This window comes from Colobus angolensis, unplaced genomic scaffold, assembly GCF_000951035.1.
Source record: "Colobus angolensis palliatus isolate OR3802 unplaced genomic scaffold, Cang.pa_1.0 Scaffold78, whole genome shotgun sequence".
NCBI lineage: Eukaryota > Metazoa > Chordata > Mammalia > Primates > Cercopithecidae > Colobus > Colobus angolensis.
In genome coordinates this window covers 2,926,290-2,945,084 of record NW_012121598.1, presented here as the reverse complement: position 1 = coordinate 2,945,084, position 18,795 = coordinate 2,926,290, and the positions used below count along the sequence as shown (strand labels likewise).

General features: G+C 42.1%; 1 long non-coding RNA gene across 1 annotated transcript in view; it reads left to right on the top strand.

Moving 5' to 3' along the window:
* LOC105502176 overlaps positions 1-17,468 on the top strand; it is a 43,184-nt gene extending 25,716 nt beyond the window's left edge. The window contains exons 4-5 of the long non-coding RNA XR_001000293.1: positions 15,967-16,075; positions 17,417-17,468. This is a non-coding gene — a long non-coding RNA (uncharacterized LOC105502176). The remainder of the gene's footprint in view (positions 1-15,966; positions 16,076-17,416) is intronic.
* Positions 17,469-18,795: the final 1,327 nt, after the last annotated feature.

Below are 18,795 nucleotides of genomic sequence, written 5' to 3'. Positions count from 1 at the left end.
AAAAGAATCTCCTGAAATACCAAGCTGATAGTATCTTTTCCAGCTGTTGGGCATTGTTTTCTGTTTAATGAATAAAAAGTTTTCAGAAATGTGCATTTTAATTTAAGTCCAGGACAGACTGCTGTCAGAAAGATCTGCTGGAATGCTTTCCTTTGAGAAAGAAGCTGGCAATGTAATACAACAAGCAGCTGTAGGTGGCCACATTATCTGCATTGTCTTTTTCAAGCCTAGCCATGGGGTGTGTGTATATGTGTGTGTGTGTGTTTGGGTTGAAAAGTTGGAATGGAAATGAAACGAGGTATTTTTGCAGAAATTAAGCAATTACTATTTGCTGATGTAATGTCAATTCATAAGTGACCTCTGAACAACAACAAAGCACATTACTTGAAAATTAAAAAATGACCCCTTCACTGAGCAGGCAGATGTCTTTGTTTAGGTGAAACATCCAAGAGTTTCATGACCCCTCCCGCTCACCCGCACTGCAAAAGATGGGGCCCCATGTACCCATCGGCCCGAGGAAGGACTCTGAAACCTCTATTGCCTACAGCCTGTGGGTTCTGACAGCAAAGTGAATCACTTCTGGGGAAGACAATGACTTGTTTACTTTTCACTGAATTGAAAATTGAAGATATTTCATAATAGGATCTGGGAAAATTTACCAGATGTTTCATCGCACTGTGTTCTTCTGTCAGGTCCATAAGATATAATGCTGAGAAAGGCTAATAAATCAAGGTGGGTATGAAAAGCTTAGCGATAAAATTCATAAAAACGTGAACTGCGGGAGGACACCTTTTCTCTAGCTGCTAAAATATGAAATTTCGTGACTTTTTTGGTGCTTCGTAGACAAGCTAATATAAACTATAGTTCTCATTTTTACTTGTTTCTCCCCGCTTTCCTTCTCTTCCTTTCTGCTCCAATGTAGCCAGTCTAACGTCTAAATACAGAATAGAAAAATATGTCTTCCAATTTACTTTAAATGATGACTGAATGAACATGTAACCACTGCTTTGAATACAGCTTCAACTGGAAGACTTTTTCGCATGACCCAGGGAAAGGCACAAAGAAACAAACCTTATGATGCTCTAAAGTAACAAATTCATTTGGCCAATACCATGCAAAGACCGGAAAGCTTTTGCCTCATTTTTCTTCCACACCCCCTGCACCGCCGCCTTCAGATTTTCAAAGTGTTTTATAAAAGCAAGTGCTAATAAACTGTGGCATTAACTCTAGAACACTGGTACAGACTTTACTCTGGTCATCTGTTACTTACTTCGGGCCACTGTCTGTGTGATAGGAACTACAATCCCAGTTGTCTTAGTTATCTGTAGTTGCATAACAAATCATCCTAAAACAAGAAATACATATTATCTCATACTTACTTTCTGTGGGTTAGGAATTTGGAAGCAGCACAACTGGGAGGTCTGGCTCAGGATCTCTTGTGAGGCTGCAGTTGGATGCTGACAAGGGCCGCAGCAAATGACGCTTGACGGGCTGGAGGATCTGATTCCAAGACGGTGCACTAACATGGCTGTTGGCAGGAGGCCTCAGTTCCTTACAGAGCGGATCTGTCCATAGGCTGCCCAAGGGTCCTCATGCCATGGCAGCTGGCTTCTCCCAAAATGAGTGCTCCAAGTGAGAGAGTGAAAGAAAACTAGCAGGAATCCACAATAAGCTTTGTTACCTAGTCTTTAAAGTCACACACTGTCACGTCTGCTTTATTCTATTTGTTAGAAACAAGTCATGAAGTCCAGCCCACATTCAAGCAGAGGAGAATTAGTCTCCAACTCTTATAAAAGGAAGAATATCAAATAATTTGTGGACATATCTTAAAATTATTCCACGGGTTGAATAGAATTTTTATTTGGTGCAGTTGACAGTGAGATCTCAATCAATACCATACATTGAAGAAAAGGAAGAGGAAGAAGAAAAGAAAGTAAAAGAAAAGCACAGCTTTTTTCAGGCCACTCCTTATCCTGCCTCACGAAGTTCCATCTCAAGTCCCATCCACAGATCTGATTTCATTCTGACGCTGCTCATGGCGTTCACTAACTTCTCCCTAACTCCAGTTGTTGATTTGTCATTAGTAAATCTCAAGAACATTCCCAGCCTGTCAGGAAAAAATAAATAAATAAAAATAAGGCAGAGGCTCGGGTACCCCTGAAGCCTGGAGTCATAAGTAAACTAAAAATCTGTAAGTTCAGAGGACAGGGGTAAAGTGTGTATGGAAAGAGGAGGGAAATTCTCCACAGATGGGAATCTTTTATCGGATGCCTCCCAGAGCTCTGGGAGGTGTTGCTAAGGCCTCCCAGGGGTTTCTCTTGGCTCCTCCTAATGCCAGAGTAGGCAGCTCAGCTGTCCTATGTGTGTCCAGCCTAGTGGATTTCTCACTGGTCACTCTCCTGCAACTCCACTGGGCTTCCTGGGCCCAATGCGTGTAGCCTTCAGAAGTAATCATGATACTAAATCACTCTCTGCCCATTATCATCCAGAGTCTGTCCATGGACAGCTTTATCTCCCACCAGGAAGTCTGTTCTGATCAACCTTTCACCGACTTCCTCTCATGCTTACAAAGGGCAAGAAAAGTGGCTTCTGGGACTCCTAGCTCACAGGGCGCAGTCAGTCCTAATGGTCTTATCACTCGGCTACCTGCTCCTTCTTCCCAAAGGGAGCACCAGTTAGTGTATCTGAGCCAGAGAGTCTGGCTGAACCATCCTATTACTGTTTTATATAAAGCACTTACAGAATTCCTCGAGGGGAGAGGAGTCTCCAAGGGGAACTTGTCTCATTAAACTGCGGCCTGCTTTCTAAGCAGCCAGAGAGGCTCTGAGCTGGCAGATGTGACCTTTGGGGGCTTGGTCATGCTAATGCACTAACCTCTGGGCACACGGACAGCATAATGGGGGAATCGCTTCAGTGGAGAAAATGGGAAATGTGCTTTTCTCCTTTGCCCCATTTAATGGGGTTAAAGAAGAAGCAATGACATTTTTATAGTTATAAAAATGTGTCCAGTATAGATGCTTCTAGGTTCCTGTATCTAAAAACTCTTTATGATTTGTTCTATTCTTTCTTTATTTTTTTCTGGAAAATTCTCCTCTATCTCTGCTCTATATTATTCTTTACTTAGCCCTAGATAGATTTTTAAAAAATGGCTTCTGAAGATGTGGTCTTTTAAAAGCTTGGAGAAGAAAGACCAAAAAATTATTTAAAAGGCCTCTGGCCACAATGTCTTTCGTCTTTGATTTATAGGAACTATTCAAAGGAACTCTCTGGAAAATAGCTTTTTGGTTTTTGCTAAGAAAGCACCACAGAAAACAAGCCAACTCCCAGGTTGACAGGATGCTCTCTGCAGAGGATTTGGGGATTGTGTTTGCAAAGCCTTCCAGAGCAGGCTGATGAATCTGGAGATGATGTATTCTGGATGCCAAATCATTAGGGAGTTCACCTCTACTGGCAGGGTTCAGTTTCAGAAACAGGAGATGTAAACCTTCAGCACAGTGGATGATATGTCAGGGTATGACTTCTGAATACCATCCTGCCCCACAATGGGGCTGACAGGCTTCTACTTCTGCCCTATCCAAGCTGCTTAGCCCAGAGAGGAAGAGCTCCATTTGCCTCTTTCTTAGATGGGGATTTCAGACAAGTGTTTACACATTTACACTAGGTGGCCTGAGTCAGGGGCAGAGCAAGGTGGTAGTGTGTCATGCACCTGTGGCACACCACCTTCCAATATTAGAGAACATCTGGATAGCTACAGCGACCTCAGAGAGGGCAAGCTGTACTTGGCAAGACTGCTCTACTGACCGTCCTTTCCCAGGATAGATTCTTCCTTTAGTGACAGTGCATAGAGCCCCAGTCATTAGAGCTATAAGCAAATATTCTGATCCTCCTTCTTTAGGACTTTTGGTAGAACTATCTTTTTCCCCACCTCCTTTGAAATAAGGTGTGGCCATCTGACTATCTGACTTGCTTTGTTCACTAAAATGTGGGAAGAAATGATTATGTCACTTCTGTGTTGAAGCTTTAAGAGTTGTTACATAATTCACACTTCTTGTACCTGCCAAGGTGACTGGCGATGGTTTCGGCGATTGCTGCTGCCAAAGGGAGGATGACTTGGATTACAGGCCCTGCCAACCCTTGATGGACATGTAGGGAGAGTGAGAAATAAGCTCCTACTGTTATAAGCCACTAAAATAATTGGTTTGTTTGTTACTGCAGCACAGCTTGTTCTGTTTTTCCTGATTCTCACAATCCCCTCTGGGAAGACAGGGACTTTTCCTTGCCAATGGAAGTGCATTTCATGGAAATAATCTATGTTTATAGGAACATCTGTCCAGATGAGGGTTTGAAAAGGTCTCATCTCCAGTCCAGGGAACTATGGATTATCTAGGCCCCAGGAAAGAATCAAGTTTTATACAAATTTAGTTTTATATAATTGTGCCAGAAAAGGATAGAGCATTAACCACTTTTTTCAATTGCTTTATTAAAATATATGATTAGATGAATCTGTTTTTCTTCCTAGGTTTTTGTGCAATCTATAACCTCTATAATATAGCACATATACTATTCCCCCTCTTTATCTGAATACATTTTATCCCTTGAATAGGATTGGGGTAGAAAATCATGAGCTAGTCCTACTTAAACAGTAAGAAATCTGGCAGCATTCTTGTCTAGAGCATAATTATTTTCTCAATGAGCACTTATATCTATCATCCACAGAAAAGACTTTGAAATAGATCTACTTTAGCACCAATAAGAATAAACAATGTGTTACAGACAGTGGCTTATCACAATTTTCTTTTCATCCAGTGGGCAGTGGGAGGTATTGTCTGTGAACAGTTTGTATAGTAAGGTTTGGTATACATGAGCTATGATTATGATAACTTTATAAACAGAGAAAACTCTTGGAAATGTATGGAATTGTTAGCGTGAGTTCCCCAGAACAGAGCTTAAGGAAGAGTTTGAATGTTAATGCTTCCTTGGGAGATATAAGTCCAGGGCATAACGAGCTAGTCAAGGGAAGTTGACACAGTAAGTCAAAGGCAGTGGTTTCTGAGCCAGCCATAGCTACACACACACACACACACACACACACACACACACACAGACACACACACACATACACACACAGCCACTTGCTTGGAGGGCTCTGGAGGTAGCATGAGGAACCACTGCACCTCAGAACTACCTGTCAGCAGGAGGATGGGAGCAGAGTTTTTCTCTTAGCTTCTTTCTGCCTCCTACCTCTTACTGGTCAGAACTCTCACTGAGGTAATTACCCCCTCATCCCCTCTACTGGCAGCCTGTGTTACTCAACCTGTTTGGGAGAAGGCTAATCCCCAGCTCCATGGCTGGTTTCATTCACTTCCCCAAAATAAGGAGGTCCCAGGCTTTCATGGATCCAGTAAGGTCTGTACAGGATGCCTGAGCTGCTGCCAGTGGTGATAGGAAATGGGGAGACTGTAGCCAGGGATCTCCACTGAGCAAAATCCAAGACCTAGGGGCAAGTAGGGCAGAGTGATCTGGGGAAGTATTAATACATAATCTGAATCCAACAAAGGTACTTGGTTTTGAATTGTGAGAGGTATATGTCTATGTGGAGGAGATAATTGCAGTCTTTGAAATTTTATTATATATGGGCAATTAAGTGCTTGTAATTATAGATGGATGTCAATCTGTTTTGGAGAGCTGTAGAGCTTTTCAGAAAAAAAAGAGCTTGAATAAGTCTTAAGTTTAAGACCAAGAGATTACAGGCTGTGTCAGAACTGCTATACCTTGAATATCTAGATTGTTGGAAGTCACGAGGCCCCGTTAGCTGGCTGAAAACTTTGAGAGGGTTTGAGATTTGAATTAGTTCTACAGGAGAGTGATCAGTATGTTCTTTATGGCAACCTTTTCAAAGCCAAAGGGCTAGAGATGACACTCCTCACACTGCAACAAGTAGGGTTGTCAGCATTCATACATACACAAACATGCAAACAAAACCAAGCTATTAGGTTACTGATCACTGAAATAGTTGCAATAGCAGACTATGCCTACTTGGTTCCAGAAATCATCCAAATATCCAAACTGTGGGTATCATATACACCAGTGAGTCTGCCTTATTGGGATGCTTTCCAAGATGCAAGGTAATCTGGGAATAAAGGGAGGTGTGGTCCAGTATGTTTGGAAATCCTAAATGCAATGCCTAATCTTGGAACACTTCAGCAGCATCCAAGGCTCCAAGATGTCTCATTGTAAAGAAGCCTGCTTACTGCAGCATTTCCCAAACTTAGGCCATGGGAAACCATTCATTTTTCTGTAACAATTATCCCCCTTCCTTGAAAACTTCCTGTGTACAATTCTTAAGAAACATTGAGGAAAACTCTAGACCATTTTGAAAGACTGTGATGTGGTAGGAATTCAGGCAGCTGAGAGCCTAAACAGGGTGCTCTGGGCCTGCTTTGATGTTAACTCTCGGTCACTTAAAAATCAAGTCATACAACCACACTTTGCCTCAGTTTCCTTCCAAGTACAAATGATAGTATGTTATGATGCTGCCAGAAGGACCAGATGAAGAAGGAAATGTGAAAGCATTTCGAAAAGTTAAAAGGAAAGGAAGAGCAAGTGAAGTCTCCACTCTTCAAATGAACAATGTGGTCTATGATTGATTCAGTGAGCACTTTCGTTTTTACAAATCAGTCCTGCACTGATCTGAGCAGGTTTTGTCTTTTGCAACAGACGCTGACATAGTTTTATGAATGCAAACAGCCAAGGAGAGCAGATGTTGAGTGGTTGCCAAAGTGAAATGAGGAAGCCCTGCTGCCAGCTTCCTACCAAAAAGCAGGTGCTTAGACCATTTTATTTAAAACCAGCTCTTTGAATGCACTATGTGCTGAATAAATATCACTAAAATACGTGGGTGGCTTTTCTGCTTTGGAGATAGGAAACGGATAATTGAGTTTAGGGTCCACTCTGTCCACATGTATCCTTCCTGCATAAGGGCATGTCTTTCTGCATGTTCCTCCTGGATGAAAATGGAGAGAAGAATATGAATCTTAAAGTCCTAGAATACTCAGCAGAACATAAAGAGACTTTAGGCTTCATCTCTGCCCTCTCTCCACTTGACAGAGAAGTCAACTGTGACCCAAGAGATACATCAACTGACCCCTGGTCAAAATGACCCTTGAGAGTAGAGCTGGACTCAGTTCCCTTCAATGCCAAGGCACACTCTTTCTACTAGTCTATGCTGCCTCAGGTTCCTCCTCCCCAGTGATCTACAGATGTTACTACCAGAAACCCACTAGCCCTTTAAATATAAATTAACCACAGACAAATATTAATAGGATTACACAAAACCTCCAAAGGGCAGCTGTGCAGCAAAGCAGTCTGCCTGCCAGTGAAAATAGTTTGTCTACAAGGGGGTTCTATGGAATCACAGACTGAAGGGAGACGAGCTAAATTAGATTGGGTTCCTTAGAAACAGAGCCTGACACAGCAGAGGGCAGTGCGAGAAGCACAGCAAGGATCTGGTCTTGGGTGAGGCCTAGTCTTAATCTGATCCATGAGAGGAAAGTTTTGGAGCCCACACCACACAGAACAACTATCCCCTTATAGGAGGTTGACCTTTATAGCCCATGTCCCTTAGGCATTGGCTGTGGGCATCAGGGGAATGATGCTGGCAAGATGGCTCCTGTCCTCTGAGGGCAGTTATCTGGAGAAGGGGGAAGCTGTGAGCCATTAGCACTTACTCCTCACAGCAGGTAAAGTCAAGTCACCAGCCAGTTAAAGGGATTTGGGTCTGGCATCTACAGAGTCTACCCCAGGCACAGTGTATGGGTGTAAAAGAAGAAAAAGGTTTAGCGGTAGAGACAGCAAATGTCAGGCCTCTTATTGTCTTAAAAATGGGTGTTTGCTCAGACCCATCAGGGCTGGACAGAAGAGGCAACGATGTGAAACCACCAGAGGAACGTGTTTGTGCTTATCACTTTCTGTGGTCATGGTCAGAGAGCTGTGTCCTTCTCAGCCTCACATTTCCTTTAGAGTTTCTCTTGCATTTCAGTTGTAATGATAAGCAAAGACATCCAGGAGAAAGGCAGGTGTGATGACACCTGATGACTTGCAGTCATCCTTGACCCCATGCTGTTCAGAGAATCATCCAGAACTTTCCCATTCTGCAGAGGGGGAGGCTGACCTTGCCTAAGACTCATGGAGTAAAAATAGGTGTGGTGCTCCTACCTTGATAAATTCCCCTTCTCATCCCCCTTCTCAGTTCTCTTTGGTATGTGAACTTGCATTCCAGGCCATATGAGTCAGTAGAGATGGGAATGTTCATGGATTTGTACAAACATGTGTACATAGTACTCTTAAAAACGAACTCACTCTTCTTATCGTACTGTGAAGAAAATATGAATTCTTCACTTTAGAGAGATTGGACATGAAGCCCAACCTCTTGCATTGCGTTTCATCGTTTGGAAAGGCCTTATGAATACCCTTGTCCAATTTCCTCATGTTAAAATGGAGGACCCTGAGGCCCAGAGAAATGGGAATGATTTGACTAAGAGCACACAGCTAATTAATGGCAGAAACTGTAAGTATTGATTTAAAAAAAATAAAAACCAACAAAAACACCTATGAGACTTCTATTAGGTACCTAGATGGAGTGCAATTTCTGAAGCAAAGTCATAAAAGACAGTGTGGTTTCGAGCTTGTGTGCTTGGATCACTGGCACTGGGGACAGTGTTAAAGCTCATACTGGGAGCCAAGTATACCAAGGTGAGCAGGAGCAACAGTGCATGGTGACCTCCCCCTCCTGGAAGCATGTGCTCCATTGAAGTCTTCAAAGGGTATGGTGTGGGGGAAGGGGGTGCTGGGAGGAGATACTGGGAGGCAGATGTCATGAGATTGGCCTGGGAGAATTTGAGGAAGTCTTTATAGATGAGGATGTTTATGTTGGAAGTTAGAAGATGGATCAAATTTTGAAATTCAGGGAAGGGAGGAAGAAAGATGAGAAAGGCACCGCTGGAATAAAGGTAAAGAGATAGGAAGCAGAGGCATTTCTCAGGGCAAGGCACAAATGGATGTGAATAGCTGTCCAGGAGAGCTGGAACAGACTCTGGAGGAGAGATGGTATGTGAGCTCTGGGTTTGGAAATCAAGCTGTGAATAAGGACATAGGAGACAAAGGGATGAAGATTAAGCTCCCAGAGCAAATTATAGCAGTGGCCAGTGACTAGAAAAGCAATGATTAGGGCCTCTTAACTACGAAATCTCTCTCTTGTCCTATCTAGTACCCTTTTGAGCCTTGATGCTTAAAATTCACTGTTTAGGATGTATTCCTTTGGGTATTGAATACGTCTTTGCCTTAAATATGCCCTATTAAAATGTAATGCCTCTGAGTGAGTTAAGTGTGTATAATCCATCAGGTAATGCCTCCAGGAAATTTGTTGACAGTTAAATGACAGCTAGCTGAAAACAAGATCTGTGGAAAAAGAAAACAGAAAAGGCACCTGGGAGGGCAGGGAGTTGGGTGCCGAGGGAGGGGAAGGTGCTGAGAGGGGAGGCTTCCACAGGGTGTTTGTGGCTGGCCCTGCCTGTGGATGGTATGTGCAGGCCAGATATGGGGTCAAAAGGAACTTTATCTGGAAGCTGATGGGTGGTGTTCAGGCCCCCAGTTTTGAAGGGAAACACAACATGTGTTTAGACAGGGAATTGTCCCTTCAGCCAGCAGCCTCCAGTAGGTAGGATCACACATTTGAACTTGGTTTGAAAGGAGAAAGAGGGAATGCTGGCTCAAGTGAGACTCTAGTTTCTCTTCTGCTTATGGGGAAATATGATGGATGTGACTCCAAACTTGGATACTCTTAGTCTCTGCTAGGGACGTGCTTCCGCATGTGGCATGCCTACAGACTGGTGCAGGTTTTAAATGAAACTTGTTTTAGTCATCTCCAGGATATGCACTGCATTTATCTCCAAATTTTGATATATTGTCTGCCCATTCTATAATAACAAAAAGAGCTACTAAGTGACAGAGAAAAGCCTTGAAGCTGTTTCTGTTATTAAACCATGAGGACTATCTGCCTGTGGTGGGCGGCCTCCGAGCTGGCCCAGGATTCATACCCTTGTTAGCATCCTCTCCCACATGGAATAGGGCTGACTTCTGTAACCAAAAGGATACTGCAGAAAGGATGGAGTGCAATTTCTGAAGCAAAGCCATAAAAGAGTGTGGTTTCTAGCTTGTGTGCTTGGATCACTGGCACTGGGGACAGCCAGTTGCCATGGTATGAGGACTGAGGCAGCCTATGGGTAGGCCAGGGTGATGAAGGTCTAAGATCTCCTGCCAACAGCCTTGGGAGTGAATCGTATTGGAAGTGGATGCTTCAGCTCCATCAGGCCTTCAAATGACAGCCCTCCCAGCAGGTACCTTGACACAAGATAAAGACCCTTTGCCACTCCCAAACTTCTGACTCCCCAAAACTATGCATAATAAATATTTATTGTTTTTTGCCTCTAAGTTTTGGGGCAATTTTTTACAAGGGACAGACACCTACTGCACTATACAATGAAGTTTGGGATAAAATGTGAGAGAGCACTAAAAACCAATATACGGTACTCTAAACTATAGGAAGGATATGCATTTCTGCTTGTTTTTTGAGACAGAATCTCACTCGATTGTCCAGGCTGGAGTGCAGTGGTGCAGTCTCAGCTCACTGCAACCTCCGGCTCCTGGGTTCAAGCGATTCTCATGCCTCAGCCTTCTGAGTAGCTGGGATTACAGGTGTGCACCACCATATTCGGCTAATTTTTGTGTTTTTTTTTTTAGAGACAGGGTTTCATCATGTTGGCCAGGCTGATCTTGAATTCCTGACCTCAAGTGATCTGCCTGCCTCGGTCTGCCAAATGCCGGGATTACAGGTGTGAACCATCATGCCTGGCTGGATATGCATTTCTCTAAGCAATGTCACAATCCTAAAAGGTTTGTTCGATAATCCAGGGGCCTGGATGGGCCATCAGAATAGTGAGGAAATGTATCAATATGGATTAATTCCTCATCAACATGATAGGTAGATATAAAGGGAAAAGCGCTCAGGCCCACACAAGGGTCTATTATGAAAGGCAGACTGCAAGAAATATGCTCAGATGACAGAGAAAGGGAAGCAATAATCACACACTGGGTCTTTGAGATTTGGGTGGCATTACTGTGAACTTCACTGACTTCTTGCGTTCTCAGAAGGTGGAATTACTGAAAACAGAAGGACGACTTACCTCTGGGGAGGTGTAGCAAATTCAGTGAGAGAATCATCAAGATAGCACATTCCGACTAAAACCATGAACTTGGCCAATTCACTCGTCCTCCCCTTCTAGGTGATATTCCAGCTGACCTCAGTGGAGACAGCTTCATTCAAAGATTGTCATTAAACAGAAGAGAACCCATGTAGAACTTAGGCATTGATTCTTGTGGTGGAAAACCAGGGAAGAAACATAAGCAAAGGTACACAGTCAACATGTTCCTTCTCCTAAATTTACTGGTAGTATCCACTTTTTGAGCTGGGAACTAATCCACTCTCATTTCATGTGGCTCCAATCCCTTTCCCCTACTTTTCCAGCCAGAAGTATGTAACCCAAATCTGACCAATCAAAACAACCATTTGCCTAGTCAGACAATACCTTCAAGAGTGGGCATGTGACAAAATCTGGGCCAAGCAGAGTCTTCCCTGGAATTTCTCTATCAGTTCTCTGAGAAAAGATGCTTTTGTCTTAACTGGGTTGCTAAGCAGTAGAATGTGAGTCTTGGGTTGAGAGCAACCATCATGGCTACCACTTGTAAAGAGCTTAAGAAACAGTGGAGATCTCAGATGTTTCCAAAGCTACAATGCCTTAGGACTTTTCAGTGCAATGAGCAAATGCAAGCCCCTTTACACTTAGTTAGTTTTAGTAGAGTATCTAACATAAGTACAAATCAATTTATTATCACAGAAAGCAGAAGAGTTCACCAACTAGTGCTCTAGAGTCTTAGGAAAATGAAAGATGGCATGGACTTTCTGAAGTTAAAAAAGTTCAAAAAGAAAATAAATGGGAATATCAAAGAAAAGATGAGGTAAGACTGCTTAAAAAGTTGCAAACTGAGCTGGAAGAGCATAGAAAAGAAATGGAAGAGAGAATAGAACTATTGCAAAGAGGAAGGCCACATAAACAAAAAGTAGAAAAAAAATTGGATATAAGCATTGTCAGAGCCATTGCTTACACATTTGATGAAATTATCTTAAATAGCAACAAAAATTTAATTTTAATGTTGAATTTAAAAAATAAAGTAATAGCAACAAAATGATAAATATGGAAGGCAGACACATATACATATGACGTATCTTACGTATCCTACTCCTTATAAGAACCCTATGAAAGTAGGTCTCCATTTCATAGGTGAGGAAAACAAGGCACAAGGAGGTTCTGTAACTTATCCAAGATCACATCGAGATAAGTGGCAGAGCTGAGATTTGAAACCAATGGTCTGGCTTTCAGGGTCCATATTCTAAACTTCTGTGTTATACTGCCTCTCCTATATGATACAAAACAAAAGGAGTCTTAAAATATTCAAATAGAGAGCTAGGCACAGTGGCTCACGCCTGTAATCCCAGCACTTTGGAAGGCCAAAGCGGGCAGATCACAAAGTCGGGAGATTGAGACCATCCTGGCCAACATGGTGAAACCCCATCTTTACTAAAAATACAAAAATTAGCCTGGCGTGGTGGTGGGCATCTGTAATCCCAGCTACTCGGGAGGCTGAGGCAGGAGAATGGTGTGAACCCAGGCGGCAGAGGTTGCAGTGAGCCGAGATCGTGCCACTGCACTCCACCCTGGGCGACAGAGAGAGACTCTGTCTCAAAAAAAAAAAAAAAAAAAGTTCAAATATATAATCAAAGAAATGCTTATGGAGATGTTAGTAGTTTAGTAGTAATAATAAGATATTATGTGGCACTTATTGTCTGGCTATGCAAAACACTGTGTCAGCCAAAAACAGATACGAAATTTTCTATATCCAAGTAACTCACACTATAAGGCAAGAATCTTGTGGCATTTAAGCAAATCATAACTACATGAAAAAAATATCTAAGTGACAGCATTCAATGATAAACCACAACTGACAACTCAGGGGAAAATCCATATGAAAAATAATTTTGATTTTTAATTTCTATGTCTACTTTAATTTACACTTTGGCTTCAAACATATTCATGTGTTATATGAAAATTACATTTTATTTTGAATGCTTTGGTTTATTACTGCCAGTAGAAAATAAATTATGTTAAAATCTCAATTATAAAGACATAATATGTGATTTTTCTAAAGTATAAAAAATAAATACATAATACTTGATAAATTATGTATATCTTCATTTTATTACTTAAACATTGAAATACATCAGTAGGATTAAAAATAATTATATTCGCTTCTCTACAATATTTCCCAATTTTAACCATATTAAAAAAAACTATCATTTTACGCATACACGTGTTTTTCAATTTTGTAATTATAAAGGTATATTTGTCAAGTTAGGAGGATGAAATGTGTTTCATTTAACAGTTACCATTTATAACATTTAAATGTTAAGACATAGGGAAAGTAAATTTTCATTTTACCGTTGCTACAACCTCACAAATGTTAAAGCCAGACTGTAGAGCATAGAACCAATAATCATCATCAGATGGACAGAGCTGTGTGTTAATTGCCTTATAATTTATTGCAAGGATCAATAATCACTGCCTAAGTCAAAATAGGGATTTTTTTTTTTTTTTGCAAGACAGTCTTTCTCTGTCATCTGAGATGAAGTGATTCTCCTGCCTCAGCCTTGCAGGTAGCTGGGATTACAGGCGTGTGCCATCATGCACAGCTAATTTTTGTATTTTTAGTAGAGACAGGTTTCATCATGTTGGTCAGGCTGGTCTCGAACTCCTGACCTCAAGCGATCTGCCCACCTCCGCCTCCCAAAGTGCTGGGATTACAGGCATGAGCCACAGCACCTGGCCAGAATAGGGAACTTACAAAAAAATTATTCTCAGTCTCTTAATGTTGTCCATAACCTTCTCTTTCAAACTGTAGGCATCTTTTAGAAACTTAAAACACTTTTATGTGAAGATCATTGTACTTTATCTTACTTCATTTGCTTATACATTATTAACATTTAGATAAATGAAGCTTAATATATTTTCACAAAAATAGTTTGCACAGTAACTTCATTTTTTGTGAAATTTGCTTCCTGACTTCCTTCCTTCCGTCTGTGTATAGTTAGCCAGAATCATGGTCCCTAAAGTTTCTTAAAGCCTCTGTGACAGGTTCCTTAGCTGGGATGCCTCCCCATGATTTCCTTTCTTTGCTCTTTGTACTCCTTATTGCATGAATTTTTCCCCATAATCAGCTATCATTTTTACAAATATATAAAAGTGAATGTGTCTATGTGGGAAAACAAAGAAAATCATATCAGCTTCACTTACCAGGGGCTAGTGATTATTTGGCAGTTTGTTTAATTGAGGTTTCCCGGCTTGAAGGTATCAGCCAATGTCATCCCGTTCAGGTTCCACTTGAGGTGATTTGCAGTATCCTTACTCATTTGCATAGCACCATATGCTGCCCTGACGGAATCTTTGCACAGTATGAAATAATTCCTTTTGACAGGATAACCACTATTACAGCGGGTAGGCCAAACTGAGGGAAGATAGTAATCAAATTAAGGAAACAGTAAGTAGGCAATTATGTGTACCCACCACCAAATGCTGGCACTAATCTGTTCAGGATGTCTGCAGAGCATTTGGCTGGGAACGGCTTGAGGGCCACTTAGAATGTTACTGCAGTGTGAATGTGGGACCTCCTGAATGAACTGATTCATAAACTCTTTAGGACTTACTGATGGCTTTAAGTCCTGGGTTTTGCCATATTTTGAAAAACGTACATTTCAGTCCATGCCTCAAAACCCAAAGGTATAGCCCCAGGACCAAGAATGCAACTACAAATAGACTTTCCTATTTAGCCTGATGGCCTTGTGCATTAGTTTAATAGCCATGTTTTTAAATTTTAGTGTCAAAAGTTAATGTTTAATTATCTGACAGAGAATACAGCTGCAGAGTCTGGAATGTAGTGCTCAGAGGATTCTCCCTACCCTCTGACCTGCCACCTCCTCTGTCTCCCTTCTTCGCTGTCAATGAGCAACCCACTTCAATAAGTTGCAAAGCAAGGATGTGATTTTACAAAGTATCTCACAGAGAGATCTGCTGAAGTGAGCTGGCTACGAGGCACTAGGAACCTCTTTACATTCTGAAACCTCACCCTTTCCTTGATCGGCATGAAGGAGTTGACTTCTAGATGCCCTAGAAAATTGCTGCTTTTTTTCTCCTCCCTAATGTGTGATCCTGAACAGAGCAAAGATACTCCCCCCCGCTTACCCCCCACAAGTCAAGCTGAAATGTCTGAGATGAAAAAGTCACTCTGGAAATAACGGAATGTGAGAGGGCAGAGTTCCATTGGACAGCTCCTCTGGGAATGAACACAGCTTTGTTCTTAAGGAGGTCAAACGATTCCAAAGGATGCCACTGAGGCAGGAATGCTTTTTACTATCTCCTGAAGTTCCAAAGTAAAAACGCTTAAAGTGTAATTGTGGAGTCTGATGGCTTTTTTATAGCCTGGGTCTTTAGGAAGAGTCAATTAAAGTTTACCTGCTGGAGCATTTTGCAAAACAAATCAATATCTCATTTATTAAAAATTAAGAACCCATAAGCTTCTGATACATGACCAAAAAAGCAAGGAAATAGTGTGTCAGGGAAGCATTGCAAGATTGGGGGAAAAAAACACAACATACATTTCTGATTTTAAATCTACCACAAAGTTTGGCTGTTGTCATGCTGCACTGCATGGCATTAGCATAATCAAGTTTGCTTACTTTTAGTTTATGAGCTGAAGGCTGCAATGAAGCTTGATTTGCACTATGTTTCTTCTAAACCACAGGCTCCAGCCCTGAACGTAGGAGAGTTTCTAAAGAAGTTGCTCCCAGAGGCTAGAGAGAGTCAGCAGGCTACTGGTTTCCTTCAAAATGGAATAGGAAACAGAAAACATGGTAAAGTAGAGCTTTTTCATACTGAACTTCCCATTCATAGATTTTGAGTGGGGTTCTCCACCCAAGAAGCCTCCCCAGAAAGAAAAGTCTTGCTCCTCCTCCCTATACCATAACTTTAAGAACGACAGTCTATCAATATTTCACCGATGTTCAGCTAAATCCACTGATTGGATCGTCATGGCCGTACATCAGTCACAGGTTCTCAAACTTGTCTGTGCATTTGAATCACCTGGGGAGTTTTTGGTTTCTTTTTAGAGATGGAGTCTCACTCTGTCACCCACACTGGAGTACAGCAGTGCAGTCACAGCTCACTGTAACCTTGAACTCCTGGACTTAAGCAATTCTCCTGCCTCAACCTCCCAAGTAGCTAGGACTGCAGGCATGCACCATCATGCCCAATTAAATTTTTTTTTTTTTGTAGATATGTGGTCTCACTATGATGCCCAAGCTGGTTTTGAATTCCTGGCCTCAAGTGGTCCTCCTACCCGGGCCTCCCAAAGTTCTGGGATTATTTTTGCAGGCATGAGCCACCACTCCTGGCTCACCTAAAGAGTTTTAGAAATCACTGATGTCTTGGTCCCACCCAAAAAAATTCTGACGTAATTGATGTGGGGTGCATCCTAGACAGTAACATTTTTAAATTCCCAAAGTGATTCTCATGTGCAGCCAAGTTTGAAACCACTTCTATAAGCCACTGGTTCTTAAAGCGTGGTCCTCGGACTGCAGCATCAGCGTCAACTGGGAGCTTGTTAGACAGGCAGACTTTCTGGCCCCACCCCAAGCAGACTGATTCAGAAACCCTGGGGATAAGCCCAGAAATCTGTGTTGTAACAAGCCCTCCAGGTGATTTTGATGCATGCTGGTATTTGAGAGCAATTGCCTTACATAAAGCTTTGAGAACCCACAGTGTGTCGACACTGTTTGTGTAGCTGCTGTTCATGTCTCAAATTGGTGTCTTTCTCAGGAAGCAGCAAGATGTGATGGAAAGACTATGGGCTTTGGAGTCAGGCCAGACCTGAGTTTGAATCCTAGCCCCATCATTTATGAGCTGTGTGAGCTTAGACAAACATATAATTTAACCTGTATGAGCTTCAGTCTCCTCAATTCTGAAACAGTGGAAATTTTATCTAACCCATAATGTTGTTGTGAAAATGAAATGGGATAATAGCATCTAAAATGGACTCGTAGAGTACATAAATCAGATCTTAGTTCCCTGTCCTTCCTCCCTTCTGTTCCAAATTTTAACAAGCAATAGAAAGAAGTAATGGGATATTGACATGAGTTGGGCATATTCACTTTCTTGTCAGTTCCTAAATATTTTTTTCTATCCTCTTCTGATAGCATCATTTCTTTGCACTTGAGTCAACAGCATGACATAGGACTTCGGCATCAGGTGACTTCCATGAGCCAGGCACAGGACCAGGCTCTGGCTACTGGGCCACTGAAAGAGAGTCCAGTTTTGGTCTCATCACTTGACAAGGACAAAAAGTAAGGTCAGGATACTCAAACCTGGCAAATCCATCTCCAGAGTCCACTGAGTGGATGTATTCTCAGAGGCATGTCAAACTTTTAGAAGTAGTTACCTACTTAATTCAGACAAATTGCTTACTTTATTCCAATAATTCCCCTATTCTGACCCGTTTATAGACTTTATATTTTAACACCAAGGTTTCAATTTCTCTCTTCTGCTTAAGGAAAAGGCATCCAAGTACTCTCCGGGACAAGCGTGTCGGTGTAGTATAATACCTAACAGCAGTACCAACAACTGACATCTCACTAGATCATTACTGCTTACACCCATACTCTGTTTAACTCCATTTCAGTCTCACAGCCACTCAAGGAGGGAGGCGTAATTACTATCCCCATTTTACAGATGAGAAGGCTGGAGCTCAGAGAGGTTAAATGACTTGCCCAAGGTCACGCAATTAGTAACGAGGGGAGCTGTCTTATATCCTAACTGCCATAATAATGATAATGAACAATAGTAACAATATAAAAACACAGAGCACCTGAGAGATGGAAAGAATTGACTGCTGGAAGACATGCACAAGTCTGATTCATGCATAAACAGCTGGATTCAGAACGACTATCATTATTAAAAATTCTCTCCTCTCCACCCACTGCTCCCTCTACTGTTACTCCCCTGCCCTCACTGACTTCAGCATTGTTCGTCCCTAGAATAATGAGATGGATTTCTCAAGAATACCTAACCATGTTTTCCAATTTTAAAAACATTTCCTTAAAAATGGAGAGAGTAACCTGTGGTGAAATGACCAGGTGTCCTAGTGCCATGCCTGTTGTAGAATGACTGGCAGCAGAGTCACCAGGGAGAGATGCAGACTCTCAGGACTTGCCCCAGACCTCCTGGATCAGAGTCCAGCATTGAACAAGGCCCCCAGGTGGCTGGTCCACACAGTCTGCAGTTCCTAACCAGCTCCCAGGTGAGCCCAACACTGTTGATCTGTGGATTCTGCTTTAGCAGCAGGGTTCTAGAATGGACAGATCTTCCACTCCTCCGTCAGCACACTAGGCCTCAGGTCTCAGTGCTGTGGCAGAGCCCATTAAGCTGATCATATCCTATAGTCTATGCTGACTTCTTCTGCCAGCACCTTCCACCTGAAGGAAGGTGGGAGAGGCTCTTTGAATCCCTCTAGGCACCTGCCCTGAAGACGTACCTGGGATTTATGGCTTCAAAAGGGGTGCACTAAGCTTCACAGTGG